The 20593-nt window shown below is 45.0% G+C and overlaps 2 non-coding genes and 2 pseudogenes across 2 annotated transcripts; all 4 read right to left on the reverse strand.

Moving 5' to 3' along the window:
• Positions 1-727: 727 nt before the first annotated feature.
• Positions 728-905, reverse strand: LOC130412514 (U2 spliceosomal RNA; annotated as a pseudogene).
• A 5890-nt stretch (positions 906-6795) lies between these two features.
• LOC130412540 (U2 spliceosomal RNA) lies at positions 6796-6991 on the reverse strand. The gene has a single exon (XR_008905370.1). It is a non-coding gene; the product is annotated as a U2 spliceosomal RNA (small nuclear RNA).
• A 6253-nt stretch (positions 6992-13244) lies between these two features.
• Positions 13245-13408, reverse strand: LOC130412409 (U1 spliceosomal RNA). Its single transcript, XR_008905293.1, has one exon. It is a non-coding gene; the product is annotated as a U1 spliceosomal RNA (small nuclear RNA).
• A 790-nt stretch (positions 13409-14198) lies between these two features.
• LOC130412546 (U2 spliceosomal RNA) lies at positions 14199-14367 on the reverse strand (annotated as a pseudogene).
• Positions 14368-20593: the final 6226 nt, after the last annotated feature.

The raw sequence follows: 20593 nt of genomic DNA on the forward strand, positions 1-20593 counted from the left end.
GTTGATTGCTCTGTAGAACCCGTGGGAAAGCGCACGAAGGCGACGGTCCACAGGCAAACATACACATGAACAGACAAATACATTACGAATTCAACGCAAACAGTCCACATATGTGCTGAAAGTGTTTCAATTGGATGCTGGACACCTTTTGCATTTAAGCATTTGGCAGACGCCTTTATCCAAAGCGACTTACATTGCTTTATCCTATACATTTACATAGGTATTTGCAATTCCCAGGGATCGTACCCAAAACCTGTTAACGCAATGCTCTTACCACTGAGCTACAGGAAGCCCCGTTCTCTCTCTATCACACAACAGCATTTAAGCCAGGCGCAAGCGTCTCTAATAGGAACTACGTTCTTCAACACATAACTATCCGCATACATTTAGGGCTTTAGTGAGTGCGTGCGTGAGACTGTGAGAGAGTGAGAGTGAGAGTGTGAGAGAGTGAGTGAGTGAGTGAGTGAGTGAGTGAGTGAGTGAGTGAGTGACTGAGTGAGTGAGTGAGTGACTGAGTGAGTGAGTGAGTGAGTGACTGAGTGAGTGAGTGACCGAGTGAGTGAGTGAGTGAGTGAGTGAGTGACCGAGTGAGTGAGTGACTGAGTGACTGAGTGACTGAGTGAGTGAGTACTTGCCAAAGTATTTTTCTGTATAAGACAGTCACGTGAGAAATAAAACTTCGCGTCTTCTCATCACTACCTTTCAACACAAGCTGCTATCCCCGAAAGGGGAATGCACCGTTCCTGGAGACACTGCAATACCAGGTCGATGCGTGGAGTGGGCGGAGCAAGCCCCGCTTCCAGCTCCGCGTTTCAAAAATCCATTTAATATATGGTCCCCAGATAGGGGACGTATCAGATATTAAACTGATAAGAACAGATTTTTTTCTTTCGAAAAAAGTTTATTGTCATCGTATATCATTTTATCATCTCAAGTTCATAACAGTTTTTCCATTTCAATTTTAAAATTCACACAAAGATAAAACAACATTTAAAGAGTGAATCCTGGAAATAGAGATAAAAAAAAACGACAACATAAAACAATGGATGACATAAAAGACATGTTAAACATGTGTAAAAATTCAAACACATGCTCTAAAAGGTATAAAACACATGTTTTAAAACTTCCAAACATGCCTAAAAACTCTCTACGGTGTTTAAAAAGGTATAAAACAAGGAAATGACCATTAAAACCCAAAGTCTTAAAAAACCACTGTCTCTCGTCGTCCGTTGTCCAGAACCGGGAGGAGTCCCTCACAAGTGGCCATCACACCGCTCTTCAGAACAAGCCAATTTCCTTCCGTTTCCGGCGGCTAGCGGAAATCCTCTCCCTCCGGCCCGCTGGCCCGCTGTTCCCGTAACCAGATTGGTGAGGGTGCATCTACGGGCAACCAGGCACGGGGGCAAAGCCGGGACCCTAAGCGTGGACCCAGCCCCCTCCTCCGAATGACACAGCCCGGCACCCCTGCAGCGAAGATCTTATAATCTGCTCGCACGCTTGGAGGGGCACCGTAACTTGTTTCCCTACCAGCAGGTTTCTGGTGGTCCAGAGGACATCCTTTATGACAGTCAGGGTAAGCCAGAGCGAGACGAATTGATGTGTAGACAAAGCTCTCAAGCTCCGGCCTACCCCGTGGATGGCGAGCTTGTACTCCATCTGGACCCCACCTGCTGGCAGGCACGGGAAATACAGGGGGCCAGTTCTGGCCCACAGGTCCCGCGCAGTGCCGCACTCCCAGAGGAGATGTCGTACTGTCTCCGGGGCATTACACCCCGGACGTGGACAGATGGGGTTTCTGGCCATCCCTCTGGAGTGCATGACCGCCCTGGTCGGGAGGATTTCATGAGCCACCATCCACGTCAGGTCCTTGAGTCTGTTCCGAAGAGCGGGGTGGGCTGCATTCCTCCAAACTTGTGTGGCTTCACCTAGCGTGAGCCCTGGAATTGGACTCACTGCTTCCCGGTCCTGTACAAGAGAGACGAGAGACTTGTGGTTAGTTAAAACAGAAAGTTCCTGGTCCTCCAAACTGTATCTCTTTAAAAACTTCTTGATAAAATGGTACTCTTTTGGCAGATTAAAAGACACAGGAGTTCTAAGGTCGACAGGTAAAATCTTTAAAAAACGCAAGTATGACCCCATCCAGAACCTCGCCATTGCCGCTGTCTTATTGTTTCTGGATGGGGTTGTGGCGTATTTAATATGGAGGGCGGTGAACTTGCTCCCAAAGAACAAGTGGGGGTCCGGGAGCCCTTTCCCTCCATTCTCCCTCTTTTTCTTGACCACATCTCTTCGAATCCGCTCCCATTTGGACCCCCAGAAGAAGTAAAACACCGCCCGCTCCAATGCTAAAAGAAAGAACCTGGGTGGGCTAAAAACAGAGCACAATAATAAAAGCAAGGGTAAAATCACGGCTTTGTATATTAAAATCTTGCCCTCTAAAGTCAGTGTCCTTAGTCCCCAGAACCCCAGTCGTTGTCTGACTTTCCCTAACATGTCTGTCCAATTGTTTTGTCCACCGCCCTCCCTGTCAAACTTAATGCCTAAAACCTTCAAGTCAGTGTCCCTAACAGTCACGTCGAGTCCTGCCATGTCTACCCGTCCCCATGGTCCGAAGAGCTGGGCCTCAGACTTGTTCCTGTTTAACTTGGAGCCTGAGGCCCGTCCATAGAGGTCAGTCAGCTGTAAAGCTCTTCGGACCGATAAAAGGTCAGTAGTTAAAATCGTGACGTCATCCATATATAAAACACATTTCAACGTCAGTCCATTTGTCCCAGGTAAGTTAAGTCCATTAATCCATTGGTCCCTTCTCAAAAGCTGTGCCAGTGGCTCAATACAAGCCACATACAGGAGAGGAGATAGCGGACACCCCTGGCGGACTCCACTGCGGATTTTCAGCGCATTTGTTGTGTGCCCATTTACAAGAATTTTGCTGGTTATGTCTTTGTACAGCAAGCCCACCCATGCTAAAAACCTCCCTGGGAATCCCATTTTTTGCAGTACCTGAAACATGTACTGGTGCGAGACCCGATCGAAAGCTTTTTCAAAGTCTAAATTTAGGACTACAAGCCTAATGTTTCTGTCCCTCGCATAACAGATGGCATCCCTCACCAGCGCTAGGCTGTCCGTGATCTTTCTCCCGGGCACAGCACAGGCTTGATCCGGGTGGATTAGATCTTCTAAAACCGTCGACATCCGTGTAGATAAAAGTTTACTAAAAAGTTTACAGTCAAAATTTAAAAGGGTGATTGGTCGCCATGTTTTTAAGTCAATCTTGTCTCCTTTTTTATGTAACAGTGAGACTATCCCTAGTCTAAAACTGTCTGGTAGTCTGTCAAGTTTGTCAAAGTCTTTAAAAATATTTAACAGCTCGGGTGCTAAAACGTCCCAAAATTTTACATAAAATTCAAGGGGAAGTCCATCGCTTCCTGGGGACTTCCCACTTTTAAAACCTTTCATACATTTTGTCAGTTCTAAAATGGTAAAATCTTGGGTTAAAAAAGCACATTCTTTATCAATCTCATTCTCTAAAAAGTTAAACATTTCCTTCATGACGCTACCTGTTACCTCCTTTTCACTGTATAATTCTCTATAAAAACTTCCCACTTCCTTTAAAATTCCCGCTGTGTTGTTGGCCTCCCTCCCTCCCATGTTTAATTTAGTAATTGCACTTCCCTTTGTTACAATCTTTTTAAAAAAGTAGCGTGTGCATTTTTCCCCTTCTTCCAACTCTTTCTCCTTACTTCTTAAAATCACTCCTTCGTTCCGTTGTTTTTCTAAAACAGACATTTCTCTTTTGACCTCTTTAATCTCTTCATTAAAATCCAGACCATTATTCTGCAGCTTAAAATACCTCTGTAGTCGTTTTTGCAGCCCCAACATGCGTCGTTTCTCTGTATTCTTTTTCTGTATCCCCTTCTTTCTAAAAAAGTGCCCGGTCCGGTCCTTCACCATTTCCCACCACTGTGCTCGTGAATTAAAAAAGTCTTGGAGGGTCTGCCATTGGCTGAATTGCTCCCTGTATTCTCTAGCTATCTCCTCATCCTGCAACAGGGAGCAATTCAGCTTCCAGATCCCTCCCCCTACAGTCACTCCTGTGGTGAAGGAAAGGGTGCAGGAAAGCATAGCGTGATCAGTAAAATACATAGGTGTCAATATAGCATCAGTTGGTGGGCAGTCACGTGTAAAAATGTAGTCAATGCGAGAGGACTTGGTGCCATCACCACTGACCCAGGTGTAGCCCACCTCTCTTGGATGCAAAGTTTTAAAACAGTCCACTAATTTAAAATCCTTCACTATACTTTGCAATAAAACTGATGTTTTGTCCACCTTAAAATCTTCCCCAGCTCCCTTTCTGTCCGCTCTGGTTAAAATGCAATTAAAATCTCCTGAGACCACAAGTGGCACCCTCCCTAGCATGTGGGGCTGCAGTTCTTCTAAAAGTTCATGTCTTTCATTCTTATCGGTAAAACCATATACATTTAAAATGTTAAAATGTCTATCTAAAAAAGTCAGATTTGCTAAAATTGCCCGCCCGTCCCTCACCACGGTGCTGCCCTTCACCAAGATGTTTGGGTTGTTAATTAAAATAGCAACACCGTCACATTTATTAAAATTTGACCCACTCCACAAGGATGTGCCGAGGGTCCACAACTCCGCCCACTTTCTATAATTTGTTAAAAAAGGCAGAGCACACTCTTGCAATAAAAACACATCTGACTTAAAATTCTTTAAATATGATAAAATGCTCTGTGCTCGAAAAGTAGACTTCACACTTCTCACATTGATGGTAGAGATTGTGAGGGCCATGAGCAGTATGGTTTTAAAAAGGCATGACATATTGAGAAAAGGATAAAAACAGACTACAGAGTTAAATTAGAATCATAAAATTTCTTCTGATACCTGCTCTTCCTTTACCTCCACTATTCTGGAGTCAGGGTAGCAGGTTCTTATGGCCTCCAGAGCCGCAGAGAAACTCTCTTGCGGCTCTTTAGGCGATGATGTTCTTAGCTGAACATGCAAAAAGGACACTTCATTTGGGGCTTCCTGAGGCCACATACGGTCCAGATCTTCCGAGAGGGGACTATCTGGCTGTTGTGTGGCTCTAGGCTTTTTCTCCTCCGTTTTGGACAGAGGAGATCCCGCAGGCCTTTTTTGCACTTGTGCATTGGGGAGCGAGACATCAGTTTCGCTCCCACTGGACTCCATACTGATCTCGGAAACCGTGACCATTGAGGATGTCGTTTCCTCTTCTCTTTCCATTTCCGCTTCAACATTCGTTGGCTCCGCCCCTTGGGCCGCCCCACTTCCTATCTCTTGGCCAATCCCTGAAGCTGGCCGAGAGTTTGAATTTCCCGCCAAAACTTCAGGGACCGCCTCCTCCTCGCTTTGTTCGTTTGTTTGATGCACGTGTGGGGCAGCCATTTTGTTGCCCTTTAGCTTGTTGGCAAAACTTTTCGGGCAATCTCTGTAGAGATGGTTATAGTCACCACACAGATTGCACCGCCTGCCATTGGTACACTCATCAAAACCGTGACCAATTTCTCTACACTTCCCACAAACAATCACTTCGCATGCTTCGGCTAGATGCCCAATTTTGCCACATTTCCTACACAATTTGGGCATCCCTTGGTAATGAATGTAGCCCCGGTTTTCTCCCAACACAATCATGGATGGCAGATGCTTCAGGCCCTGGTAGCCCTCGGCGTCTTCCCATTGTTTAATGGGAATTCGCCAAGAGCAGTTCCAGATTCCATCTTCATCTACCACCTTAACTGGCTGGCCTCGAACCGTGCAGTATCTACCCAGCCATACACAAATGTCATCTCCAGTTACCGTTTCATTAAACATTCTAACAACCACAGTTCTGAGCGAGTTATCAGAAAGCTTTTCCACATTAAACATGGAGAAATGGGTCTTGACGGAATCAAACCGTTGCCAAAATGCAGTTAGCAGGGAAGCGTTCTTAAAACTTAAATCAAAACCTTTGTTAAAAGGCAGGGTCATTAAACAGTTTATATCTGCCACGTTAAAATTTTATGTTTTTTGGACTAGCTTCCTGGAGAAGTCCAAACGGGACATCCCCAGGAGCTTTCCATTAATTTCTTTAAATAAAAGCCGCACACTGTGGTGCCTCCGCACGCCGGCACGAGCAGCCGACATGGTGGAGGCACCTACAGCACACTAAAACAAACTTTAAAACAGACAATAAATAAATAAATAAATAAATAACTTACCTTAAAATGAATCGTCCAATAAAATTCGCACTCGAAAAGAAGCCTTCTTTAAAAACTGCTTTAGCAGGAAACGCCGCAACAGTATACCTCTCGTAGGTTTAGAGCTAGTGTTACTGAAAAAACACTAGCCAGGGAACCTACAAGAGGCGATCGCAACACAGCCGTCTGACAAGATACTTGATCTTAGCCAAAAGGCCGAGAAGCGAACTACGTTCTTCAACACATAACTATCCGCATACATTTAGGGCTTTAGTGAGTGCGTGCGTGAGACTGTGAGAGAGTGAGAGTGAGAGTGTGAGAGAGTGAGTGAGTGAGTGAGTGAGTGAGTGAGTGACTGAGTGAGTGAGTGAGTGACTGAGTGAGTGAGTGACCGAGTGAGTGAGTGACCGAGTGAGTGAGTGAGTGAGTGAGTGAGTGAGTGACCGAGTGAGTGAGTGAGTGACTGAGTGACTGAGTGAGTGAGTACTTGCCAAAGTATTTTTCTGTATAAGACAGTCACGTGAGAAATAAAACTTTGCGTCTTCTCATCACTACCTTTCAACACAAGCTGCTATCCCCGAAAGGGGAATGCACCGTTCCTGGAGAAACTGCAATACCAGGTCGATGCGTGGAGTGGGCGGAGCAAGCCCCGCTTCCAGCTCCGCGTTTCAAAAATCCATTTAATATATGGTCCCCAGATAGGGGACGTAACAGATATTAAACTGATAAGAACAGATTTTTTTTTTTTTTTTTTTTTTTTTTTTTTTCGAAAAAAGTTTATTGTCATCTTGTATCATACAATCATCTCCACATTCAGATAAAAATAATTTTCACATAAAATAATTAAAACATCTTGTGGTGAAAACATAGAATGAGAGGTACTCAATAAAATAGTTTAAAAGGCTCCAATAAGATGTTAAAAGGCTATACAGTCGAGGAAATGCCCAATAAAAACCCACAATCTTAAAAAACCACTGTCTCTCGTCGTCCGTTGTCCAGAACCGGGAGGAGTCCATAACAAGATGGCCATCACACCGCTCTTCCGAACAAGCCAATTTCCTTCCGTTTCCGGCGTCCAGCGGAAATCCTCTCCCTCCGGCCCGCTGGCCCGCTGTTCCCGTAACCAGATTGGTGAGGGTGCATCTACGGGCAACCAGGCACGGGGGCAAAGCCGGGACCCTAAGCGTGGCCCCAGCCCCCTCCTCCGAATGACACAGCCCGGCACCCCTGCAGCGAAGATCTTATAATCTGCTCGCACGCTTGGAGGGGCACCGTAACTTGTTTCCCTACCAGCAGGTTTCTGGTGGTCCAGAGGACATCCTTGATGACAGTCAGGGTAAGCCAGAGCTAGACGAATTGCTGTGTAGACATAGCTCTCAAGCTCCGGCCTACCCCGTGGATGGCGAGCTTGTACTCCATCTGGACCCCACCTGCTGGCAGGCACGGGAAATACAGGGGGCCAGTTCTGGCCCACAGGTCCCGCGCAGTGCCGCACTCCCAGAGGAGATGTCGTACTGTCTCCGGGGCATTGCACCCCGGACGTGGACAGATGGGGTTTCTGGCCATCCCTCTGGAGTGCATGACCGCCCTGGTCGGGAGGATTTCATGAGCCACCATCCACGTCAGGTCCTTGAGTCTGTTCAGAAGAGCGGGGTGGGCTGCATTCCTCCAAACTTGTGTGGCTTCACCTAGCGTGAGCCCTGGAATTGGACTCACTTGTTCCCGGTCCTGTACAAGAGAGATAAGAGACTTGTGGTTAGTTAAAATCGTGATGTCCTGCGTCTCTAAACTATGTTTCTTTAAGAATTTCTTAATAAAAGCATATTCCTTGGGGAGGTTAAAAGCCACTGGGGTTCTTAAATCAATATCTAGAATGTGGAGAGATCGTAGATATGACCCCATCCAGAAGCGGGCCATGGCCGCCGTCTTGTTGTGTCTGGATGGAGTCATGGCATATTTTATGTGCAGGGCGGCGAAGCGACTTCCTAAAAACAGGTGGGGGTCTGGGAGGCCTTTTCCGCCGTTTTCGTGTCGTTTCTTGACCACTTCTCTTTTAAGTCTCTCCCACTTGGACCCCCACAAGAAATAAAACACCGCCCTCTCCAGTTCTAAAAGGAAGAGTCTTGGGGGACTAAAAACAGAACATGTCAGTAAAAGCAATGGTAAAATAACAGCTTTAAAAATTAAAACCTTACCTTCCAAAGTCAACTGTCTCAGTCCCCAGAACCCCAGTTTCTGCCTAACTTTCCCTATCATGTCTGGCCAGTTACCCCGTCCTCCACCCTCATAGTCAAATTTAACACCTAAAATTTTAAGATTGGTTTCTCTAAAATCAAGATCAAGTCCACTTGTGTCGATGTGTCCCCACGGCCCGAAGAGTTGGGCCTCGGACTTGTTCCTGTTGAGCTTCGCGCCCGAGGCCCGACCGTACCAGTCAGTCAGGTCCATTGCTCTTCGTATTGATAAAATGTCTGTGGTTAAAATGGTCACGTCATCCATGTATAAAACACAAGTCGCTGTCAGTCCACCAGTCCCGGGGATGTCCAGTCCATTAATCCATTTATCCCTTCTCAAGAGCTGTGCCAATGGCTCAATACAGGCCACATACAAGAGGGGAGATAAGGGACACCCCTGACGGACACCGCTGCGTATGTTTACCGCTTTGCACAGATGCCCATTAACCAAAATTCTGCTGACTATGCCATTGTACAGCAGTCTCACCCAAGCTATGAACCTCCCTGGAAAACCCATTTTGGCCAACACTTGAAACAGGTATTGGTGCGAGACACGGTCGAAAGCTTTTTCAAAATCTAAATTTACTACTGCTAACCGAATGTTTCTGTCTCTCGCGTAACAGATGGCATCTCTAATCAGTACTAGGCTGTCCGTGATCTTCCTCCCTGGTACAGCACAGGCTTGATCCGGGTGGATTAATTCGTTTAAAACGGTCGACATTCGTGTAGCTAAAATTTTGCTAAAAAGTTTTAAATCAAAATTTAAAAGGGTTATAGGTCTCCAATTTTTTAAGTCAGTCTTGTCCCCTTTTTTATATAGAAGTGACACTATCCCTACTCTACAACTGTCTGGTAGTCTGTCCGAGGTCTCCAATTCATTAAATACAGTCAGTAAGTCTTTTGCTAAAATGTCCCAAAATGTCACGTAAAACTCCAGGGGAAGTCCGTCTATTCCTGGGGACTTCCCCCGTTTAAAACCTTTAAGAGCTCTGTGCATTTCTAAAAGATTAAAATCTTCAGATAAAAAGGAATGTTTACAGTCCACCTTTTTATCTAAAAATTCCAAAACTTCCGAGACCGTGTCATCATGGATTTCTTTTGTGTTGTATAATTGTTCATAAAATTCTTCAACTTTGTTTAAAATCTCTGGTATCGTGTGTACTTCCCTTCCTTCAGATTTTAAAACAGTTATTCCCCCTCCCTGATTCATTACTTTTTTTAAAAAAATACCTAGTGCATTTTTCCCCTTCCTCAATATTCCGTTCTTTACTTCTGGTAATGACACCCTTACTTACCTTTTCTGCTAAAACTGACATTTCATTCTTGACTTCTTTTATCTCGTCACTAAAATCAAAACCACTGTTTAAAAGATTAAAATACCTCTGTAGCCTTTTCTGCAGCCCCATCATGCATCGTTTTTCTTTGCTTTTCCTTTCTTTTCCAATTTTTTTAAAAAAACGTCCAGTCCGTTCCTTCACCATTTCCCACCATTGTGCACGTGAGTCATAAAAGTCATGGAGGGTCTGCCAATGTCTGAACTGCTCTTTGTATGAACTCACTGTTTCCTCATCTTCCAATAAGGAGCAGTTCAGTTTCCATAGCCCACCCCCTGTCGTCACACCTGTGGGAAGTGAAAGAGTGCAGGACAGCATTAGGTGGTCAGAGAAGAAAAGAGGGGTTAATGTAGCATCAGTTGGTGGGCAGTCACGTGTAAAGACATAGTCTATTCGAGAGGCTCTGGTACCATCACCACTGAACCAGGTGAAGCCCTCCTCTCTTTGATGCGTAGCTTTAAAACAGTCGACTAATCTAAAATCTTTAACTAAGCCTTGCATTAAAACCGATGTTTTGTCAACCTTAAAAACATCTGTCCTCTTTCTGTCCTTGCACGTTAAAACACAGTTAAAATCCCCTGCCACTACTAGGGGAACCCTACCTAGCATGTGGGGCTGTAGATCTTCTAAAAGCTCGTGTCTATCATTTTTTTCCGTAAAACCATACACGTTAAGAACATTAAAATTCTTGTCTAAAAAGGTCAAATTTGCTAAAAGAGCCCGCCCGTCCTTCACCACTGTGCTCCCCTTTACAACAATATTTTTATTGTTTATTAAAATCGCCACCCCGTCGTTTTTGTTAAAATTTGATCCACTCCATATGGAGGGACCTGGGGTCCAGAGCTCTTCCCACTTCCTGTAGTTGGTTAAAAAGGGTAAGGCACACTCTTGTAAAACAAATAAATCAGAATTAAAAGTTCTTAACATAGATAAAATGCTCTGTGCTCGTATGGTCGACTTCACACTTCTCACATTGATTGTGGAGATTGTGAAAGTCATGAGCAGTATGGTTAAAAACATGAGATCTAAAAAGATTATGTAAAATGGGCTACAAAGTTTAATTTAAAATCATAAAATCTCTTGAGACACTTGCTCCTCCTTAACGGTAATCACATTTGGATCTGGAGGGCGTGTGTCCATCGCTTGAGGGGCTGCAGAGATATTCTCTTGCATTCCCTTTGGCGATGATGTTCTTAGCTCTACATGCAAAAAGGACACTTCATTTGGGGATTCATGAGGCCACATCCGGTCCAGATCTTCCGAATGGGAACTATCTGGCCGTTGTAATGCTCTCTGCTTTTTCTCCTCTGCTTTTGACAGAGGAGATCCCGCAGGCCTTTTTTGCATCTGTGCATTTGGAAGTGAAAAATGTATTTCACTCCCACTAGACTCCATACTTATCTCAGGGACGGTGACAAGTGACGAAATACTATCCTCTTCTTCCTGCTCATTCCCTGCATCGTTGCCCCTTTCGTTTTCCTCATGATTTGGCACCGCCCCTTGGTCCGCCCCACTTCCTTCTTCTTGACCAATCCCTGAAGCTGGCTGAGAGTTTGAATTCCCCGCCATGACTTCAGGGACCGCCTTTTCCTTCCTTTGTTCTTGTGTTTGTAACACATGTGGGGCGGCCATCTTAGTTGCCTTCAGTTTGTTGGCAAAGCTTTTAGGGCAGTCTCTGTAGAGATGATTAAATTCACCACAGAGGTTGCACCGCCTGCCATTGGTACATTCGTCAAAAATATGACCAATTTCTTTACACTTCCCACATATGACTTCTTGACATGCTTCAGCCAAGTGTCCTACTTTTCCACATTTTCTGCATAATTTAGGCATACCTTGGTAATGAATGTAGCCCCTGTTCTCTCCCAGTACGATCATAGAAGGCAGATGCTTCAGGCCTTGGTAGCCCCTGACGTCCTCCCATTGTTTAATGGGGATTCGCCAGGAGCATGTCCAAATGCCATCATCGTCTAGCACTTTGACCGGCTGACCACGAACAGTGCAAAATCTACCCAGCCAGATGCAAATATCATCTCCAGTCACAGTTTCATTAAACATCCTGACAATCACAGTTTTTAGTGAGTTGTCCGAAAGTTTTTCAACATTAAACATGGATAATTGGGCATTAGCAGACTCAAACTTTTGCCAAAAATCATTTAATAGGGAAGCAGACGTAAAACTCACATCAAAACCTTTGTTCAGGGGCAGGGTCATTAAACAATTTAAGTCCGTCGGTTTAAAATTTAAAACTTTTTGGATAAGCTTCCGGGAAAAATCTAAACGTGACATACCCAGAAGCTTGCCATCCACTTCTCGAAATAAAAACCTTACACTGTGGTGCCTCCGCACGCCGGCACGGGCAGCCGACATGGTGGAGGCACCTACAGCACACTAAAACAAACTTTAAAAACAGACAATAAATAAATAAATAAATAAATAACTTACCTTAAAATTGATCGTCCAATAAAATCCGCCTTCTGAAAAGATGACTTCTTTAAAAACTGCTTTAGCAGGAAACGCCGCAACAGTATACCTCTCGTAGGTTTAGAGCTAGTGTTATTGAAAAACACTAGCCAAGGAACCTACAAGAGGCGATCGCAACACAGCCGTCTGACAAGATACTTGATCTTAGCCAAAAGGCCGAGAAACGATGCCCACAATGGGTGGCAAAAGGCAGAGCGTGGGGCGGCACCGACTATTGGGCTTGCGGTGCACATGCGCCTCAAAGGTCAGCGTGTGATCGTACGAACACACAATCAAATGTATCGTTTAAACAACAGAATCAATTAACCAATTAACGAAAGAAGAAATAATTAAATGGGCTATTTTTGAAGACCTGAACGAATGAAGGAACGGACTGAAAATCAAATGTATCGTTTAAACAACAGAATCAATTAACCGATTAACGAAAGAAGAAATAATTAAATGGGCTATTTATGAAGACCTGAACGAATGAAGGAACGGACTGACAATCAAATGTATTGTTTAAACAATAGAATAAATTAACCGATTAACGAAAGAAGAAATAATTAAATGGGCTATTTATGAAGACCTGAACGGATGAAGGAACGGACGAGCACGCACACGTTTCACAGAAATGAAGGTCAGCGTGGTCTGGCAGAATCTCCGTCGAAGATGCGTTCTATACTCGTCTGATGAGGCGTCCAAAATATGAACGAAAAAACAATTAAACAAATGAATCAATCATAAAACCAGCAAACGAATAAATGAATATCTAAATAATTATATATATAAATATACCTACATGCATACATACATACATACATGTATGTGTGTTTGGGAACGACGGAACAGCAAACAACCGTATTAAAAAAAAAACATGGTATTAGGAAGTAATCGATCACTCGATTTGGTGCTCGTCTCTTGCGGAATCTGCAGATCTGACGCCAACAAGGTTCGAAATACGGACACAATACAAAATCTCTCTTCTTTTGATACATGATAAGGGGAGAGCGCGAACGCAGTCCCCCACTACCAGAAATTATGCAGTCGAGATTCCCACATTTGGGGAATTCGCAAAAGTCAACCCAACCTGAGTGCAATGGCCGAGCCTCGTCCTGGGTGAACCGCCTTCGTGATCATGGTGTCTCCCCTGCCAGGTAAGTATGATTTGCCCCGTTCGGGCAAGAGATCGGTTACTTGCCTCTGCCATGCGCATCAACGCTGACCCCGAGCGAGCGTTCGGCAACTGCAAGTTCCAGTTGATTGCTCTGTAGAACCCGTGGGAAAGCGCACGAAGGCGACGGTCCACAGGCAAACATACACATGAACAGACAAATACATTAAGAATTCAACGCAAACAGTCCACATATGTGCTGAAAGTGTTTCAATTGGATGCTGGACACCTTTTGCATTTAAGCATTTGGCAGACGCCTTTATCCAAAGCGACTTACATTGCTTTATCCTATACATTTACATAGGTATTTGCAATTCCCAGGGATCGTACCCAAAACCTGTTAACGCAATGCTCTTACCACTGAGCTACAGGAAGCCCCGTTCTCTCTCTATCACACAACAGCATTTAAGCCAGGCGCAAGCGTCTCTAATAGGAACTACGTTCTTCAACACATAACTATCCGCATACATTTAGGGCTTTAGTGAGTGCGTGCGTGAGACTGTGAGAGAGTGAGAGTGTGAGAGAGTGAGTGAGTGAGTGAGTGAGTGAGTGAGTGACTGAGTGAGTGAGTGAGTCAGTGAGTGAGTGAGTGACTGAGTGAGTGAGTGAGTGAGTGACCGAGTGAGTGAGTGAGTGAGTGAGTGAGTGAGTGAGTGAGTGACTGAGTGACTGAGTGAGTGAGTACTTGCCAAAGTATTTTTCTGTATAAGACAATCACGTGAGAAATAAAACTTTGCGTCTTCTCATCACTACCTTTCAACACAAGCTGCTATCCCCGAAAGGGGAATGCACCGTTCCTGGAGACACTGCAATACCAGGTCGATGCGTGGAGTGGGCGGAGCAAGCCCCGCTTCCAGCTCCGCGTTTCAAAAATCCATTTAATATATGGTCCCCAGATAGGGGACGTATCAGATATTAAACTGATTAAACTTTTTTCGAAAGAAAAAAATCTGTTCTTTTGTCATCATGTTTTCATCTTTAAATCTCAAATTCATAACATTAACATTTCAATTTTAAAATTCACACAAAAAAAAACCATTTCAAAGGGTGAATCATAGCAAGAGAGATAAAAACAACATAAAACAAGGGATGACATAAAATACATGTTAAACATGTTTAAAAATTCAAACACATGCTTAAAAAGGTATAAAACACGTGTTTAAAAATTCCAAACATGTTTAAAAACTCTTTACGGTGTTTAAAAAGGTATAAAACGAGGAAGTGACCATTAAAACACAACATCTTAAAAAAAAAAACCACGGTCTCTCGTCATCTGTTGTTCAGAACCGGGATGAGTCCCTGACAAGATGGCCATCACCCCGCTCTGCAGAACAAGCCAATTTCCTTCCATTTCCGACAGCCAGCGGAAATCCTCTCCCTCCGGCCCGCTGGCCCGCTGTTCCCGTAGCCAGATTGGTGAGGGTGCATCTACGGGCGACCAGGTGCGGGGGCAAAGCCGGGGCCCTAAGCGTGACCCCAGCCCCCTCCTCCGAATGACAAGGCCCGGCACCCCTGCAGCTTAGATGTCATCATCTGCTCGCAAGCGTGGAGGGGCACCGTAACCTGTTTCCCCGCCAGCAGGTTTCTGGTGGTCCAGATGACTTCCTTTGTTATGTTCAGGGTGAGCCAGAGCGAGATGAATTGCTGTGATGTTAAAGCTCTCAAGCTCCGGCCCACCCCGTGGAAGGCGAGCTTGCAGTCCATCTGGACCCCACCCGCTGGCAGGCACGGGAAACTAGGGGGCCAGTTAAGGTCACACAGGCCCCGCGCAGTGCCGCACTCCCAGAGGAGGTGTCTCACCGGCTCCGGAGCATTACACCCCGGGCGTGGACAGATCTGGTTCCTGGCCCTTCCTCTGGAGTGCATAACCGCCCTGGCTGGGAGGATTTCATGAACCGCCATCCACATCAGGTCCTTGAGCCGGTTCTGAAGAGCGGGGTGGGCTGTATTCCTCAAAACTTGTGTGGCTTCACCTAGCGTGAGCCCTGGAATTGGACTCACTGGTTCCCGGTCCTGCACAAGAGAGACAAGAGACTTGTGGTTAGTTAAAACATAAAGTTTCCGGTCCTCCACGCTGTATATCTTTAAAAACATTTCAAAAAGTAGCATGTGGGGCTGTAATTCCTCTTAAAGCTCATATCTCATTTTTCACAGTAAAACCATACAAATTAAGAGCGTTAAAAGCACTGTCTAAAAATGTCAAAGTTGCTAAAAAGTGCTCGCCCCATTCTTTTTTGTTGGATCCACTCCATGAAGGAGGGACCCTGGCTCCAACAATCCTTCCACTTCCTAGATCTTTGTAAAAAATAAGGGGAGAGCACATTGTTGCAATAAAAGACATGAGCTTTAAAAGTTTTTAACATTAATAAAACACTCTGGGCTCGTACAGGGAATCTCACACTTCTTACATTGAATTGGGCAGATTGTAAGAGTCATGAGCAGTATGGTTAAAAACATGAGCATTAAAAGGAAATATGCAAGCAGCTACAAACTTAAAATCAGAGAATTTCTTGTGACACTAGTTCCTCCTTAATCCCAATAGTTAGGGGATCAGGAGGAACAGTGTCCATCACTTTAGGAGCAGCAGAGGAGCTCTCTTCTTGCTCCTTCGGTGATGATGTTTTTAGCTTAACGTGCAAAAAGGAAACCTCATTTGGGGATTCATGAGGCCACACACGTTCCAGACTTTCTGAAGAAGAACTATCTGGCCGCGGTGTAGCCTTCAATCTTTTCTCCTCTGTATCAACCAGAGGAGATCCCGCAGGTCTTTTTTGCACCTGAGCGTTTGGGAGGGAACAGTCAGTTACACTCCTATCAGACTCCATGCTTATTTCGGAGACAGTGATTAGGGAGGAAGTCGTATCCTCCTCTCCCTCATTCTGTTCATTTCCATTTTGGGAGGTGACTTCCTCCCCCTGTTCAACCGAACCCTCCGACTCCGCCCCTGGGACCGCCCCATCCTCCCTTTGTTGCCCAGTCCCTGTGGCTGGCTGGGCGAGTGGGATTCCCGCCAAAACCTCAGGGACCGCCTCCTTCCTTTGTTCTTCGGTTTGTGGGGCGGCCATTTTGTTGCCCTTTAGTTTGTTGGAAAAACTTTTCGGGCAATCTCTGTAGAGATGGGTAGATTCTCCACAGAGATTACACCTCCTGCCATTGGTACATTGTTCAAAACTATGACCAATTTCTCTGCACTTCCCACATATCAGCTCTATGCATGCTTCAGCGAGATGCCCCATGTTGCCACATTTTCTACATAATTTTGGCATCCCCTGATAATGGATGTAGCCTCTGTTCTCTCCTAGCACAATCATGGAAGGCAGATGTTTCAGGCCCTGGTAGCCCCTGGCGTCTTCCCATTGTTTAATGGGAATTCGCCAGGCACATGTCCAGATGCCATCCTCATCTAACACTTTGACTGGCAGACTTCGAACAGTGCAAAATCTACCCAACCACACACATATGAAAACCACCTGAAACATCTGAAAACTGTATATCTGCATCTACTCATGTATTGCACCGTACCTTTAATAACCACATTAACTCATCTACTGCACTGTAACTTTAAAAGCTAATGTCTGTAACTAATGCACACTCAAGTCACTTGCACTATTGTATAGTCTATATTGTTATCTGTTCATAACCTCCTGTACATTAATGTTCACAGTATATAGCCTTCTGTATATATTGTTCATAGTACATACCGATTGTCATATTTTCATAGTACATGCCCAACGTAAATTATTTTCCTAATATTGTATTCTGTATTTATTCACACTGTATATCTGCACTTGCTAATTGCACTTCTGGTTAGACCTAAACTACATTTCGTTACACTGTACCTGTATATGTGTAATGACAATAAAGTTGAATCTAATCTAATCTAATATGTCTTCACCAGTCACTGTCTCATTGAACATTCTGACAAACACAGTTTTGAGTGTGTTGTCATGCAGCTTTTCAACAGTAAACATGGCGAACTGGGACTTAACATTTTCAAAACGTGACCAAAACTCAATGAGCAGGGAAGCGGTTTTAAAACTTAGATCAAAACCTTTGTTAAAAGGCAAGGTCAACAAACAATTTAAATCACAAGCATTAAAATTCAAAACTTTTTGTACTAGCTTCCTGGAGAAGTCCAAACGGGACAACCCCAGGAGCTTTCCATCTACCTCTTTAAATAAAAACCGCACACTGTGGTGCCTCCGCAAGCCGGCACGAGCAGCCGACATGGTGGAGGCACCCACAGCAGGTAGTAAAACAAATAAAAACAACAACAATAAATAAGCAATAAATAAGCAATAAATAAGTAAAAACACTCACCTTAAAACCGATCCTTGATGAAAAGGTCCCTTTAAAAGCTGCTTGTCCTAGCAGTATACCTCCTGAAGTTTGTCGACTCGTGTATTGGTAAACACGAGTCAGAGAAACCTCCAAGAGGCGATCGCAACACAACCTATTGACCAGACAAGTGATCTTAGCCAAAAGGCCGAGAAGCGATTGAGTGAGTATCTGATAAGAACAGATTTTTTCTTTCGAAAAAAGTTTATTGTCATCATGTATCATTTTTTTCTTCTCAATTTCATAACATTTTTAACATTTCAATTTAAAAATTCACACAAAGATAAAAACATTTCAAAGAGTGAATCATAGAAAGAGAGATAAAAAATACATAAAACAAGGGATGACATACAAGATATGTTAAACATGTTTAAAAATCAAAACACATGCTCTAAAAGGTATAAAACATATGTTTAAAATTTCCAAACATGTTTAAAAACCTTTTACGGTGTTTTAAAAGGTTTAAAACTTGCAAACGACCATTAAAACCCACAATCTTAAAAAACCACTGTCTCTCGTCATCCGTTGTCCAGAACCGGGAGGAGTCCCTGACAAGAAGGCCGTCACCCCGCTCTGCAGAACAAGCCAATTTCCTTCTATTTCCGGCAGCCAGCGGAAATCCTCTCCCTCCGGCCCGCTGGCCCGCTGTTCCCGTAGCCAGATTGGTGAGGGTGCATCTACGGGCGACCAGGTGCGGGGGCAAGGCCGGGACCCTGAGCGTGACCCCAGCCCCCTCCTCCGAATGACAAGGTCCGGCACCCCTGCAGCTTAGATGTCATCATCTGCTCGCAAGCGTGGAGGGGCACCGTAACCTGTTTCCCCACCAGCAGGTTTCTGGTGGTCCAGATGACTTCCTTGTTATGTTCAGGGTGAGCCAGAGCGAGATGAGTTGTTGTGAAGTCAAAACCTCTCGAGCTCCGGCCCACCCCATGGAAGGCGAGCTCGTAGTCCATCTGGACCCCACCCGCTGGCAGGCTCGGGAAACTAGGGGGCCAGTTAAGGTCACACAGGCCCCGCGCAGTGCCGCACTTCCAGAGGAGGTGTCTCACTGTCTCCGGGGCATTAAACCCCGGACGTGGACAGATCGGGTTCCTGGCCATTCCTCTAGAGTGCATAACCGCCCTGGCTGGGAGGATTTCATGAACCGCCATCCACATCAGGTCCTTGAGCCGGTTCTGAAGAGCGGGGTGGGCTACATTCCTCAAAGCTTGTGTGGCTTCACCTAGAGTGAGCCCTGGAATTGGACTCACTGCTTCCCGGTCCTGCACAAGGGAGACAAGAGACTTGTGGTTCGTTAAAACATAGCTTGGAGGCCCGGGAACTCTCTGTTTCTTTAAAAACATTTTAATAAAAGTAGCATGTGGGGTTGCAAGTCCTCTAAAATCTCATATCTCATTTTCCGAGTAAAACCATACACATTAAGAACGTTAAAAGCGCTGTCTAAGAATATCAAAGTTGCTAAAAGTGCTCGCCCCCTTCTTTTTTGTGTTGGATCCACTCCAAAAGGAGGGACCTTGGCTCCATCAATCTTTCCACTTCCTTTAGCGTTGTAACAACAGGGGAGAGCACAGTGTTGCAATAAAAAGACATGAGCTTTAAAAGTTTTTAACGTTAATAAAAAACTCTGTGCTCGTACAGGGGATCTCACACTTCTTACATTGATTGGGCAGATTGTGAGAGTCATGAGCAGTATGGTTAAAAACATGAGCACTAAAAAGGAAATGTACAAGCAGCAACATACTTAACTTAAAATCAGAGAATTTCTTGTGACACTTGCTCCTCCTTAATCCCAATAGTTAGGGGATCAGGAGGAACAGTGCCCATCACTTCAGGAGCAGCAGAGGAGCTCTCTTGTTGCTCCTTTGGTGATGATGTTTTTAGCTTAACGTGCAAAAAGGAAACCTCATTTGGGGATTCATGAGGCCACACACGGTCCAGACTTTCTGATGAAGAACTATCTGGCCGCGGTGTAGCCTTCAATCTTTTCTCCTCTGTATCAACCAGAGGAGATCCCGCAGGTCTTTTTTGCACCTGAGCGTTTGGGAGGGAACAGTCAGTTACACTCCGATCAGACTCCATGCTTATTTCCGAGACAGTGATTAGGGAGGAAGTCGTATCCTCCTCTCCCTCATTCTGTTCATTTCCATTTTGGGAGGTGACTTCCTCCCCCTGTTCAACCGAACCCTCCGACTACGCCCCTGGGGCCGCCCCATCCTCCCTTTGTTGGCCAATCCCTGTGGCTGGCTGGGCGAGTGGGATTCCCGCCAAAACCTCAGGGACCGCCTCCTCTCTTTGTTCTTCGGCTTGTGGGGCGGCCATTTTGTTGCCCTTTAGTTTGTTGGCAAAACTTTTCGGGCAATCTCTGTAGAGATGGGTAGATTCTCCACAGAGATTACACCTCCTGCCATTGGTACATTGTTCAAAACTATGACCAATTTCTCTGCACTTCCCACATATCAGCTCTGTGCATGCTTCAGCGAGATGCCCCATGTTGCCACATTTTCTACATAATTTTGGCATCCCCTGATAATGGATGTAGCCTCTGTTCTCTCCTAGCACAATCATGGAAGGCAGATGTTTCAGGCCCTGGTAGCCCCTGGCGTCTTCCCATTGTTTAATGGGAATTCGCCAGGCACATGTCCAGATGCCATCCTCATCTAACACTTTGACTGGCAGACTTCGAACAGTGCAAAATCTACCCAACCACACACATATGTCTTCACCAGTCACTGTCTCATTGAACATTCGGACAACCACAGTTTTAAGTGTGTTGTCATACAGTTTTTCAACAGTGAACATGGCGAACTGGGACTTAACATTTTCAAAACGTGACCAAAA

The sequence above is a fragment of the Triplophysa dalaica genome, chromosome 22 (genome assembly GCF_015846415.1).
Source record: "Triplophysa dalaica isolate WHDGS20190420 chromosome 22, ASM1584641v1, whole genome shotgun sequence".
Taxonomy (NCBI): domain Eukaryota; kingdom Metazoa; phylum Chordata; class Actinopteri; order Cypriniformes; family Nemacheilidae; genus Triplophysa; species Triplophysa dalaica.